Source organism: Polyodon spathula, chromosome 7 (genome assembly GCF_017654505.1).
Source record: "Polyodon spathula isolate WHYD16114869_AA chromosome 7, ASM1765450v1, whole genome shotgun sequence".
Classification (NCBI taxonomy): domain Eukaryota; kingdom Metazoa; phylum Chordata; class Actinopteri; order Acipenseriformes; family Polyodontidae; genus Polyodon; species Polyodon spathula.
Genome location: NC_054540.1, coordinates 31,354,131 through 31,365,394, shown reverse-complemented (window position 1 = coordinate 31,365,394; position 11,264 = coordinate 31,354,131).

The following is an 11,264-nucleotide window of genomic DNA, read 5'->3' as shown; positions in this document are numbered from 1 at the left end:
TCAGTGTTGCCAAGAATAGAAGAAGCATGGTTAGCAGCTCACAAGCCAAGCTTGACGGTTTGGTAAGGGCCCCTTTGAAAATTACTGAGAAACTCTTTAAGTGCAATCAAGGCTAAGCTGATGTGCAGCAAAAGGGAAAAAGACGCAGGGAGAATCCCTTTGAGTCATTGCCTTATAAATGACAGTGTTTGATGTGACCAAAGTGTGTGTGTGTGTGTGTGTGTGTGTGTGTGTGTGTGTGTGTGTGTGTGTGTGTGTGTGTGTGTGTGTGTGTGTGTGTGTGTGTGTGTGTGTGTGTGTGTGTGGAGGGGGGGGGGGGGGGATACACAAAAACAAAAAAAAAACATCACATTCCAGCATCTGTCATCATGCAAATGCAGTTATTTTCATTTAAAACTTTTTAAAAATTAATCTCGATAACTAAAAGGCAATAACAACGCACGATTGTAAGTAACCAATTATTTGTTTATTTTTTTTAAATAACTTAGGACAAGTAATTACACATAACCTCCTTGACACTTACTGTACTCCAGAAGAAATTGTATTTTCACTTCAAGAATAACTGAGCATGGAATGTACATATTTTAAACTGTCCTGACTTGCAGTACTAGGCAGTTCAACCCGCTGTGTGATAATTTATGTTCCATTACCAGACAAGCTTTGAGAAGACTGTGTAAAGCTTGTTTATTAATTGCTGACACATAAAAGCTGTGTTCAAAAGGCTTTTTTGGGAGAGTACATTATTAGAGGTACAAAGCAAAAGGGGATAGTGCAGATGTTCAGTCTTGCTTACAAGTCTCCTCTCATTCTCACTTCATGTATCCCTTACATAAAGGTCAACCCCCTATCAATATACGGGAACCCTAACTGTTGAAATCCAAGCGTGGATTAAGGCCCAGTTTCCTCCATTGTGGCCACATTCTCAAATTGCTGGAATGGAGGGAGCCTGAAACCAATGTATATACAGGGGAGGTTTGTTTTCCCTTATTCCTGCTAAACTAGAATAAAATATACTCTTGCTTTCCATGCTCTTTAAGCCTGATATCTATTAGCTGCTGTGTTGCTGCTACTATTTCATGTATTATGTTACTATCATGTATTATGCACTTTCCACTGTATTTAATGTACTATTTCATGTATTATGCTACTATCATGTATTATGTACTTTCCACTGTATTTAATGTATTATGCTTTTTTTTTTATAACTGTACATCATGTATTATGCATTTCTTTGCAGTTAAAGTATTATGGATTTTCTTGTTGTTATTACATCTTGTAAAGCAATTTGTGATGGTGATCCACTATGAAAGGTGCTATATAAAATAAAGATTGATTGATTGACTGATACTAACAATCTTTAGCCCATCTTTGCTCACAGTTAAATAGATTCAAGTCCCTCAACAAGGCATACCTTTTAGCCCTGGGATTAGTATACTTGCTTTTTGCTGGACTCTCTCCAAAGTGGCAATATTCTTTTTGTACTGCAGGGACCAGTACAGTACAGTATGCAGCTCCCTATGAAAGCAGGGCTTCACCAGTGCATTATATACAACCTCATCATAATAACCTTTGACTTCTACTCTTTGACTATATAATCAAACATTCCGTTTGCCTTTGCAATGGCTTCCTCACTGTACCTGGTTTCTGGCAGGTAATTCTCATGGTTTGCCTGGCACTGGAATCCTACATTTTGTGACCAGCTCGCATCACTTAGATTTTTTAACAACAGTTACATTTTCCACAATTCTGCATGCAGTCCTGTATGCAGTCTAAATCCCTTTACATTTTCAGGACTGTTGCATAACTCTTCCCATAGCTTAGTGTCATCTGCAAACATAAAACCTTTCTAACTATCCCCCTTGTCTTGGTCATGTATCTAGATAAGAAAGAGCAGGGGTCCCAGAGCTGATCCTTGCAGCACCACACTGAGCACATGGCACCAACTAGAAGTAACTCCCCTTATAAATACTCTCTGCTTCCAGTCATGTTATCAGTGTGCACTTGCACCCTGGATTCCAATACATTTGGGCTTCACAAATTGTCTTTTGTGCTGCCCTTTGTCAAAGGTCTTTTGAAAGTCCAGTCATATTATGTCAAAACATGTTTTTTTATATCCACCTTTGCAGTAACGTCTTTAAAAAATATTTGTCAGACAGGATGGACCTTTCCTGAATACATGTTGCTGTCACCTGTTGTTCCTATGTAAACAATCCTTTAACTATGTTATGTAGGCCGATGGCCTACTTTAATTTTTCTGTTCTGTCTTATTTTATTTTCTTAAATATCACTACTACATTTGTCATACTACTGTATCAGTACCACAACCCAGTGCAAATGTAAGGGAGAACCTTACATATAACAACAAAACCCAAAGAAGCTGCTGTTCATGTGCTGGACATTTCCAAGCATATTTCTGACCAACTTCTTGGCATTCACAATCCTTTCAACCACAACATCTCTTTTGTGTATTCCCTTTTTGGTGTTTGTTTTCGTGGTGTGTCCCAGGAGTGACAGTACCGCTGCCCTTCAAAGAGCTCCCCATCTCCCAGAGCTGCTGCAAAGAGCTCTCATACAATGTGGTTTCATATGGATATGCTTTCATGGGGCACATGCTGGCCAATGTTAACACCAAGTCTGGTGGGATTCCGGGAAAGGAAGAGGCCGTTTTCTATGAGATTTGGGAATTCTTCTTAAATTTGGCATGTCTTGGAAATAAAAACTGTTTTATATTACATTTAAAAAATAAATAAATAAAAAATTGAAAAAACATTCTTTATTATACAAAGTGATTAAGGTAACTATCAGTTATTTTGACACCAGGACCAAGACACCAATCTAACTAACAAAGAAATCTAATAAAAGGTACTTAAAATGTGATAACAATGTAGTTTTTCATTCATGAAAGGTGGAATATTAGCATATAACGACCATGTAGCTTGAAAGATTAGTCTATGTACGAGATACTTCAATCTTATGTGTGAAAATAAAAAATTCACCGCTCCACCTCTTGGTATTTCCTCTAAAAGTGCATCAGAGACAGGTTAAAAGCCTGGATTGCAGTCAAAGACTGCACCCTGATGCATTAATGCATTACACCTCCAGTCCTCTATCCTGGTCTCTACAACACATACTGCAGGATGTAATTATTAGCAATGCCAGTGTAAAGCAGACCTTTCTTAACTAAGCTGGAAGTCAGACAATTTCAATAATCCATACAATGGCAATCATTAACCGATACACTTAAATAGCATGTACAGACATCTGTTAATTGTACCTTTACAGAACTTTTTTTTTTTTTTTCTGTTCAATATTATTATTCTGCTTACATACCCACATATAAATACATACACTGCTTTTATGATCATGACATTACTCCACTGGTATGTTCTAGGAATGGGTCACATTGCTTAAATTACAGTGGCATGTTATTTATATTGTTATAAATGACAATTTTATATTTTGCTATTTTAATTAAAGTTTTTATCCATTCATGGTGGGTTCTTATTTTTTCAGCTCTTTAGTATTAGCTGTTTGGCAGCTACCAAGGCCATAGAGATCCATTTTCTATTTTATTCTTCACACAATGTGGACATAATGCCCAATAATATAATTCCAAAACCTATTTGTTATACTACATTCCCGTTGCATGTGTATATAAGTTCTTCCTGAACATTACACCTCCAACATATACCAGATGTTTGTAATCCAAGCTGGTATAATTTGCTAGGCATCCAGTAGTACCAGTTTAGCACCTTAACTTGGGTAACTTTGGATTCTGTATGTGCATTACACCATATCTCTTCCCATTTCTCTATTGTCATTTTCTCCTTCAGATCCTGTTCCCATATGTTCTTAATTGTCTTTAAATCAGATTTTTTTTTTTTTACCCAAAATGTCTCTATATATTCCTGGTGTAGTAATAGTCTTTATGTCCCTTTCCATAAAGCATGTATCCCAGCTAGATCTGGGTACTGTTCATCTGACACTCTTATTACATTTGCTTTTTGTCAATCAAACCACATCATTGGTTTGTTGTTCATTTTAATGTGTGGTTTTCTCCATAGTGGTTGATAGGATGAGTCATGAATATTTTCCTTTGTCAGTGAATGTATTTTACTCCCATGTAAAAAGTTTATACATGGGTGTTTAATATTTTTTCTTGGGGTGAATACACAGAATGTCATGTGGGGAATATAGTGGAAGAATATGTCCATATTTGTCCATACAGGTGGTGTCCTTTCGTTGCTTAAAGCTTTTACATATGTTTTTAAGAGTAAATGCCCAATGGTAATATTGTAGGTCAGGAAGATTGAGGTCCCCCATTTCCTTAGGTGTCTGTAGGGTTAATAACTGGAATCCTGAATTGCGTTTATTCCACATAAAGTCTCAAATGAACCTCATATTATCATATTATCTAAAACCATATTAAAGTCCACTGCTACTATAAGTGTTATGTCACCTAGCTGTGATATTTGTATATTAATATAATTGAAAAGATTACTATCCAAGGTAGGCGTGCATACACATTAATAAATGCCATTTGCTTACTTTTATAGGTGCCAATGTTAATTACATAGCTACCTTCCGAATCCAAGATATTTTTTCTAATTGTAAAAGGAAATTGTTTATGGAATAATATTATGACCCCTCTGCTCTAAGTATTATTAAACTTACTAAATGCGACCTGTCCAACCCAGTCTCTCTTCATTTTGAGAAATTCGATAGGAAGAAAACATCATGTTTCTTGATTTTTGTGATGTCAAGATTTTTTTTTTCTGCTTTACTGGACTATGTATACCTCTCACTTTCCAGGTCAGAACTTTAATCACACCTAAACGATCCATAACTTACTACTTTCTTGCTATCATATGCATTATTTCTTACATTATTTCTTGGTCTTGGGATATTAGCTCTGTGTTCTCTCACTCCATAGTCAAGTCAGTATTGCTCTCCAGGTGTAGAGTCTTGCTCAGGTTTTTTGACATGAATTCTAACATGTCTGGCAAACCTGGTGTACATATAATGCTGTGACTGGAGCGATCTTCCAAATCTGTAGTTTTTTGCTTGATCGTTTTGAGTTCTTGTTGTGGGTCTTTCATGGTTTCTTTCATTTTAGTTATGTTATCTGATAGGCTGGAAAGATCTTTCCCTGCTGTATTTTCTCTTCACATTATGCCATAATGTGTATTACTCGTATGGTCTGAATATTCTTCTGGCCTGCATTGCCATTTTCCCCCTCAGTATCCACCACCATTTCTGGTTGTTTAGTACTGTGGCAAAGTGCCCGACCCTGTGTGTATTTTGTGTTGTGTTTTGATGTTGGTGTAGTCATTGGTACACAGGATATAAACGGGTCTGTGTAACACGAGTGTTTAAAATGTATATTTGTATTTAGGCACGAGGATTGCACAGCACTTCACTTGCAAGTAAAAAGAAATAATATGTGAGCCTGGGGAATTGCACTTTATTAAATCACGTGGCCCCAACTGAATGATTAATTAGTAATCAAGTCTCGGTACAGCTGCATAAAAGCAGCATGTTTTCACTCACTCTGGGTTGTGTTTGGTGAGTGAAGAACGGGATTGCAGACGGAGGTAATTGTAGTAAAAATAATAGTAAAAATAATAATAATAATAATAATAATAATAATAATAATAATTAAAATAGAAGCTCACCATGTTTGTTTAGTGTTAGTCTGTTTTGTTAAATGTTTGTTTTGGCTACCAGTGCCGTGTCCTGTGTCTTGTTTGTTTTACAACCTTTTATTTTCTGTCTGTCTGTTCAATATTAAATGCTGAGCGAGACCATTTGCTCAGCTTCACCAAACTCCACCTCTGTTGTTTATTTCCTTGTTCCTGGTTACTGGTCTAACGTCACCCACTGCAGCCGTCTTTGTGACATGTGGTGTCATCGTGGGATTACCATCGCCTCCTAGACGCAGACCAGAGAGGGAACCGCAGTGTTTTTTTGAAAAAAAAAAAAAACAGCAAAAATGGAAGGCTGGAGAGATGGCTTCACAGAGCTGGAGGAGCTCCTCAGTGGTCTGGAGGACCAAGGCTGGTACTTTGCCTGCCTTATGTACGGGCACGTGGTGGCTGTCTGCTCCCACCAAGAGAGAGGAGGAACTGCCCCAGGAGAGGAAGGTGAGGAGAAGGATGCAGAGAAGGGGAAAGGTGAGGAGGAAGCAGAGGGAGCCAAGGTGGTACACTATGTGCTTTGCTTATGGGCATGAGGACGAGAACTGCCCAGAACAGGAGCCAGAGGATGAGGATCCCAGTTGCCCTACACCTGAGGGGGAGCAGCTCGAATGTCCTACGCCTGAGTGGGAGGAGCCTGGGCATTCAGTGCCCAGAATGGGGGAACACAGGCGTCTACAGCCCACAAAGGGGGAGTCGGTGCGTTCACAGCCCCAGAAGAGGAAGGAAGAGTGTCCACAGCCCAAGTCTCCACCAGCAGAGGAAGAATGCCTCAACACCCTGCGTGGAAGGAGGTTGAGCGTCCACAGCCCGCAAAGGAGGATTCGGAGCGTCCACAGCCCAAGTCTCCACAGTGCTTGCTGGTTCCGTCTCCAGCGTTGGTGGGAGAAGCCCTGCTTGCTTGAGGGCCACCATTGAGGGAGATCTGGGACTGGCTGACGGACCCTGACGGTGGCCTGGAAAGAGACCTCACGAAGGTGATCAACCTTCTGTGGGCCTGAGATGGGGAGCGTTGGGAAACTTGGGAAGAGCAACACCACCCAGTGTCCCTCCGAGACATCGCAGCCACCTGGCTGCCGATATGGGAAGGGTCCCGCCTCTGGTCTCATCAGGAGAAGCCCTGACACTGTCCCCAGGGCCAAAGGGATAGGAGCCAATGCACCAGCCCCTGCAGGTGAGGGAGAGCCGCATCAATCCCCTGCAAGTGAGGGAGAGCCGCACCAGTCCCTAGCCAGTGAGGGAGAGCCTCCATCGCCAAAAGACTACACGCCGCTCCCACCTCCATCACCAGGATACTACACACCGCTCCCACCTCCGTCGCCAGGAGACTACACGCCTCCGCCACCTCCACCGCCAGGAGCAGAGCAGATGGAGCTGCCTCTGCTTCCACCACCTCCACCAGCAGAGGGTGAATGCTTGCTGGGTCCCTGTCCACCAGCAGAGGGTGAATGCCTACTGGGTCCCTGTCCACCAGCAGAGGGTGAATGCCTACTGGGTCCATTTCCACCAGCAGAGGGTGAATACCTAGTGGGTCCCTGTCCACCAGCAGAGGGTGAATGCCTGCTGGGTCCCTTTCCACCAGCAGAGGATGAATACCTGCTGGTATCACTTCCCCCACCAGCAGAGGATGAATGCCTGCTGGTATCACTTCCCCCACCAGCAGAGGATGAATGCCTGCTGGTATCACTTCCCCTACCATCACGAAGAAAGGAGCTGGAGCTGCCTCTGCCTCCATAACCATCAGGGGGAGAGGAGCAGGAGCTGCCTCTCCCTGCACCAGAAGGACCAGGGAATAGATGCTGGCGGTCCTCAGCAGCCCTTGTATAGGCTGCTGAGGGAAGCACGGGGAAGAACTGGCCGGCCGCAGTGGCTGAGAAGAGGGCCAACACCCGCACCCCAGCTTGTCCTGACTCCCTGCTTCGCTTCACCCAAGGATGCCTGTCTCACTTCGCCCAAGGATGCCTGTCTCGCTTCGCCCAAGGATGCCTGCCTCGCTTTGCTCAAGCATGCCTGCCTTGCTTTGCACAAGGATGCCTGCCTCGCTTCGCCCAAGGATGCCTGCCTGGCATCGCCTGGGGTTGCCAGCCGCTCCGCATCGCCTGGGGTTGCCAGCCGCTCCGCATCAACTGGGGTTGCCAGCCGCTCCGCATCGCCTGAGGTCGCTGGAACTGCTTCGCCTGGGGTTGCAGTCAGCTCTGCTTGGCCGCAGGGGTCAGTGTGGCCAGAACCCCACCAGAGGGAGCTGCCGGCTATGAAAAAGGGGGAGAGGTCAGGAGACCACCTTCCCCCGCAGCAATTTCGCTGCAGGAGTTCTGGGAGCTGGAGTCCCCCAGAGGGAGCTGCTGGCTATAAAAGGAGGAGAGGTCAGGAGACCACCTTCCCCTGCAGCAGTTTCGCTGCCGGAGATCTTGGGGGAGGTCTAGAGAAGTCAGTCTGGGAACTGTCAGCACATCTGCTGACAGCCGCACCATTGGCAGCATTTCCGCTGCCAGTGGTACAGCGGGAGGAGAGATTCGCCCCACTGTCAGCACGTCTGTTGACAGAATGGCCAGTAGCAGCCTGGCTACTGGCAAAATTGCCGCCCATCAACCTCTTGGCCCAGGACTTTGAGTGAGACTTTTGGGATTTTAAGGGGGGAGGTGGCCATTGAGGCCAATTTTGCTTTGTAAAGGAGGGGTATATGTGGCAAATTGCCCGTCCCTGTGTGTATTTTGTGTTATATGCTGTGTTAATGTTGGTGTGTAGTCATTGGTACACAGGATATTAACGGGTTTGTGTAACACAAGTGTTTAAAATGTATATTTATTTAGGCAAGAGGATTGCACAGCATTTCACGTGCAAGTAAAAAGTAATAATATGTGAGCACGCAGAATTGCACTTTATTGATTTACATGCAGTTGTACCGCGACTCCAATTGAATGATTGATTTGCAATAGAGTCTCGGTACAGCTGCATAAATGTAAGGTAATTGTAATCATATTAAGAAAAATAGAAGCTCACCGTGTTTTGTCTGTATAGTCCATTTTGTTTGTCTCTTTTGTTTTGGCGAATGTGCCGTGTCCTGTGTTTTTGTTTTGTTACAAACCTTTTATTTACTGTCTGTTCACTCATTAAACGCTGAGCAAAACCATTCGCTCAGCTCCACCAAACTCCACCTCTCTCTGTCGTTTATTTCCTGGTTCCTGTTTTTGGTCTGACGTCCCCCACTCCTGCCGTCTTTGTGACAGCTTTTAATGAAGAAAAATTTGTACTGACAGTTCAACATGGAGGTGGTTCGATCATGACATGTGGGCGTTTTAGCAGTTTAGGGAAGAGACATTTATGTGATTAAAGATTGAATAAATGCAGCCATGTATCAAAACATTCTACAAAGTACAATGATACTATCTGCTGATTTGCAGACAGTTTATCTTCCAACACAGCAAATACCCAAAGCATACGGCTAAGTCAACTCTGGAATTATTGAAGAAAACGAGATGAAAATTCTGGAATGGCCTTCGCAGTCACCAGATTATCTCCATCCAGTAGAAATGCTTTGTGTATCCAATCTGCCTGAGCTGAAGGAAATATGCAAGACAGATCTCATCAACAACATGTATCATTCTGGTTAAGAAATATCAGAAACGTCTGAAAACAGTAACAAAAGCAAATTAAGTCACAAAAAAATACTAAAGCAAACTTTAAATGAAATACATTATTTGTTAAATTCAATTTGACTAAAAGCTTGTCCTTAATCTGTTACCTTGGAATGGTAGTAGAGTCCCAATACCTTTATCTGCAGCTGTATATGTTGCACTGTTTATTTTTGTTACATTGTTACATCTAAGTTAAAAAAGTCTGTTGAAAATCTTTAGCTAAGTTGAAGTTATATTCTTTTCACCTAGCCAGGTTAGCCAGTCACAATTTCTTCAAGTCAGGTATAAACCTAAATTCAACTCAGGCCGGAATCTACAGTACGCCAATGCAGCGTTCCAATACAAGATTACCATGCTAAATTAGCACTCTGCATATACAGTGCAGTGTAGCACAGTATCTGCGACAGATATTTCAAACGTCCACGCTGATGAAAAAGTTATCCTGTAAGAAAAGGAAACAACTAAAGACAAGGATGTATGTGAGGCCAGTCCAACCACAATAATGCATACAGCTTTGGAAAAAGTAGTTATTTAAATAACGCATACACGCATATATCGGTTTTATACTTGCAATCTCTATTCGTTCTTTATTTCAAAAGGTCGTTATCACAGTCGCTGTGCAGATCTGCGGTTCCCAGGTGGCAGTCTATATTTTGATTCATAAGCATTTACGCGTCATCTCACCAGGGAGTTTTTCCAGTCACTTGGAACTCCAGAGTAGCCACAACATGTTTCACCACACGAGGGCGTAGAGCTTTATTTTATTAACACACAACCAAGAAATGGGTAAGTAGGCACTGAAATGGGATATTCAGGTATCAGCTTTGTAAATCTCTCCTGACGCGGTCTTGCGAGTTATCTCAATTATCCCGTCATTCAATCACAGTCATTTAGGTATATAGGTAAACGTCTTTATTGTGTTCCCGTGGCCAAGAAGACCACTTCATAAACAAAGACAATCCAGAACTCATTTAAACATCCGTTTAGCATGACGTGTGTGTTTCTTGTGAAACTGTTCTTATCAATTAAATGAATCCAGTTTGATCAATATAGAAACTCCACTGTCAAAGTAGGTTACTCAAATACGTTATGTGGATAAAGTAACTTGTTAAAAGATCAAAATTAATGTGACTGGACTAAAATATAGCCTACACGTTTATAATTCCCACAAGAGTGATTGAAGACCAGAACCATACATTAAAGCCGAATAATTCACTTGTAGTTTTGTTCTTCTTCTTTGTATTTATTCAAGCGTCGTCTTATTATTATTATTATTATTATTATTATTATTATTATTATTATTATTATTATTATTATTATTATATTGAAGCATAATACCATGCATGCCTACAATACAATAATATTGCACTTATTTTTGTGTTTTTGTATTCCTATTTTGCTTATAGATCTTGCAGTTATTAAAATGATATATTACTACAGTCGCCGAATACAAGACTGAAAAAATTTATCTTGAATCATAGTATTATCAAAAAAAAAACAAAAACGTAAGTTCTATACTACTACTACTGATGATGATGATGATGATTCTATTATATTATTATTATTATTATAATTCTTATTATTAATATAATATTATTAATGTGAGCTAACAATCTGAATTTGAATAATTTTGTATGTTTAAAACATTTAAATTTATTTTTTTGTATAAAAAAAACAGTATGCGTTTGAATGTCCGGTTATACGAAACTTATTTTTATGTAAAAGACCGTCTGGATAGCATAGCTCGCTATCGATATATATATATATATATATATATATATATATATATATACTATAGATATATAATATATATCATACTATCCATATATATATGTGTGTGTGTGTGTGTGTGTGTGTATTTTCTTTTTTATTCACCACTCCAAACATAATCTTTAAGAGGCAGCTCATTTTGAAATCATCATGCATTGAAAAC